The following is a 3,613-nucleotide window of genomic DNA, read 5'->3' as shown; positions in this document are numbered from 1 at the left end:
TTCCCCCCCAGAAAAATCAATATATGTACCTTTAAAAGAGTAGGAAAGGTCCAGACATGACCTGAGAGATGGTGATGTTGAGACAAAGCACTTTGGAAAGTAAGCGGCCTCTTGGAATGGAAACTGTGATCTGCTTACAGCCACTACTACTGCCAGTGGTTGGAGAGAGTGTGCTCCAACTTGGAAAGGAAAACACACCCCAGGTAGTTGAAAAAGGAAGTAGAAGTGGTTATAGATTACAGCCAGTGGAAAGAAATGACAGTGAGACAAGCTGCAGGATAATTAACCTGAATGATCAATCCACCTGCCACGATCTCTGTAATGAATGCAAAAACTAGTGGGCTAGAGAAATGATAAACCTGCATGGAAACCACATTTTTGTTTAGAAGCAGCAGGTCTCAGTGCAAACAAACCTTGTTGATTACTACTCTTCTTCTCCATGCCTCATCATTAGGTCTTTCTCTCTCCCGCAAGGGATATTTACTATCAATTCTTAGCAGCCCCCAACAGTGGTGTTCTCCTGGGAATAAAGCAACCAACAAGGCAAGAGGTCCAAAACCAAAATTTTCTGAGACCATGAGATAAACAAAGAAAACTTGGGAACTTGCACCTCCAGGATCTCAGTTAATGAAACCCTTCTCCAGTAGGTCCAGAAGAAGACAGCACTACTGGTTTCAATTTACACAGTTTGGAAGCTGCTGTCTAGTGCTGTTTAATGAAACAAAAACAGTATGCCTAGCAAGAAAGCTATGTATGTGGATTTGATCAAGGTGACAGCATTTATTACTACTTACCAATTATTTTAACTTTTTAGGCACTCAAATATTTTTGAACATGTTTTTGTATATTCTTGCTTTGTATATTGCTTGTTTTGAGTAAGAGCATGCTCCTGTATGCTTTTAATAAACATGCATTTAAACACAAAACAACACGTAATCTAACACGAATGGTTCACTAGTTGGCTTCAATGTGCAGAATCTTGCAGTGCTGTCATCAGATTAATAATAAAATCTTTCTTGTATGGTATGGTGTGCAAACACTTGGGTTTATGTCATTATTTTTGGTGTACTGCTTTTTTTTACTTTGTATTTTTTTTATGAGAACAATGCACGCAGTCTGATACTTGAAATGGAGTTGCACAGCCAATTAATGAACAACAACATTCAGCAACACCGATCAGCATTTTAAAAGCTCAAGCCACTCGAAACTGGAATTTATCAAGAGACTGAATGAATTAATCTACATCAAACTTACATTGACTTCCAGCGTATTTGCTGTCTGCCTCACCAGGCTCTTTTTAAAATCTTGTGGCAGTTCTACAAAGTGGTTTAGATTACAGAAATGAGTCAGGTGAGCAACATAAGTTACATGATTAGCCTACACACTAAGATAAGAAAAGGGCAAGTTGCCACTTAGAAAATTTGAACCAAATTTTGGGTTCAGAAACATGTAACACCATAACTATACACAGAACTGAAACCTCTTATCTGTGCTCCCAAACATATCGAGTCAGTTTGGGAGTGGAATAAAAATTAGGATAAAGCTGCCTAACATTAGGAGAAAAATGGAAGTATAGTTGGGGAGATGGATGAAGGTCAAGTAAAACGAATGGGAAGAGACTCACAGAAGATCTCAAAGTCAAAGAGTTCTAAAGATGTAAGATACCCCATTTTGCATTGGCATTAGACAAATCAGATGACTGTGACTCTACCTTCATATATAGTAAAAATGCCAGGACAAGCTGCGGGGGTTCTGTGCTGTTAATATGCTGGTATAAAGCTTGTTGCTGTATCTGTATGCTTAAATTGTTATGCTATGCTCTTAAAACATAGCCTTTTAAGCAGGACTTTGTACTTGCTGAGTAAAAGTAGAAAACTGTCAGAATGCTACTTTTGGGGGGTTGACTTGTGTCTGATAAACAAAACAGCTGTTAAAGCACAGTACAAAGATGTGGTAGCAATTAGCTCACTGTATCACCCGTGGCCCTCGAACAAATAAAAACTCACTGAAGATTATAGCAGCCTCTCTTTTGCGCTGCTTCTTTTCATCTACAAGTGTCTGGGACAACGTACCTGTCCAGATAAGAGCAGATGGATTCGATCTGGTGTTGTACATAGTCTTCTGCCCAAAATACAGCAATCTGAATGCGATGCTAGCTTCTATAACAAAAAAGCTGAAATCGAGTGCCTCCTTGCTGGTTTATATAGCTGTGGAATTGACATTAAAAGCATGTTTCTCAAGTGAAGCAGCAGCCTGGAAGAAAGATGTGCTCCCTTCAGTCCTCAAGTAGCTTCTCCATTCACAGTGCCCCCTCAAGCATGGTTTCTGGGCTGCCCGCATCCTGGTCTGCAGATGTCCTGGTCTAACAAATTCCTGCTGTCACAGTGTAGCTGTGGAGGGGAAGAATGTGCTTTCTGAACTCAGCCATCTGTGGCTCCAGCTTCACACCATCAACAAGGGCCCTGCTGAGGAGAGCACCAGCTGTCCCCAGGCTGAGGATGCCCTTTATATCAAAAAGCAGCCTTTTAATGGCAAAGCTTGAAAGCCTGGGTGTATAAAGGATCCCTTCCCAGAGACAAGAGGCTGCTCAACAACATTTTGAGTGCTTCTGTTGATCTTAATGGTTGCTCCCTACTGAGGTGCCCACTGAGGCCTTCGTCGTCTCCACAGGCAGAGGCAACAGTGCGAAAACAGGAAGCAGAGCTCCTCTGGAGACACTAATGGTGCAGGAGGGCAGAATTCCTGAGTTTGCTTCTTGCTTTTTCCTGAGTGGGTTCTGGGGTTTCTGTCTGGATTTATAGGGTTTTCCTCTATGTCTTTTTGCGGGGAAGCTATATAACACAACTGAGCTATTCCCATTCACAAAGCTGGACTACGCAGCAGGACACTACGTGTTTCCAGGGGTACAGGAGGCCTTCTGAGGAGATAAGCTACACATTTTGGAAAGCTTGTGTCATTAATGTTATTTGATACTAGGAAAAAAAAATCTCTATTCAGTGAGTGGTGAGGCGCTGGCACAGCTGCCCAGAGAAGCTGAGGGTGCCCCATCCCTGCAGGTGTTCAAGTCCAGGTTGGATGGGGCCCTGGGCCGGTGGGGGCAGCCCTGCTCACAGCACAGGGTTGGAATTCTAAGGTTCCTTCCAACCTGAGCTACTCTATGATTCCCTTTGTTATCATCAGCAGTGACATGTGGAGAAAAGAACCAAGGCCTCAGGGTTAGTGTAGTTCTTTTTAAGGGCAAGGAATTAGCCCAAGGGTGTTAAGAGTCCATCTACCTGAGAATTATTGACAGCACATGGTATTCTCCCAGCACTGGACCCCTGAGATCTTCCAGCTCTTGAACAAAGGGAGAGGGAGCCAACTGCTATTAATGCAGTACTATGGTTAAGACTGAGCAAAATGGGAAGTGCATTTCAAGTGCACCCTCAGTAAGTTCGCAGACGACACTAAGCTGGGAGGGAGTGTTGATCTGCCTGAGGGGAGAAGGGCACTACAGAGGGACCTGGATAGACTTGATCGATGGGCCAAGGTTAATGGAATGAGTTTCAACAGGGCCAAGTGTCGGGTCCTGCATTTTGGTCATAACAACTCCAGGCAACCCTACAGGCTTGGG

The sequence above is a fragment of the Excalfactoria chinensis genome, chromosome 2 (assembly GCF_039878825.1).
Source record: "Excalfactoria chinensis isolate bCotChi1 chromosome 2, bCotChi1.hap2, whole genome shotgun sequence".
Lineage (NCBI taxonomy): Eukaryota > Metazoa > Chordata > Aves > Galliformes > Phasianidae > Excalfactoria > Excalfactoria chinensis.
Note: the sequence above shows the minus strand (reverse complement) of the source record.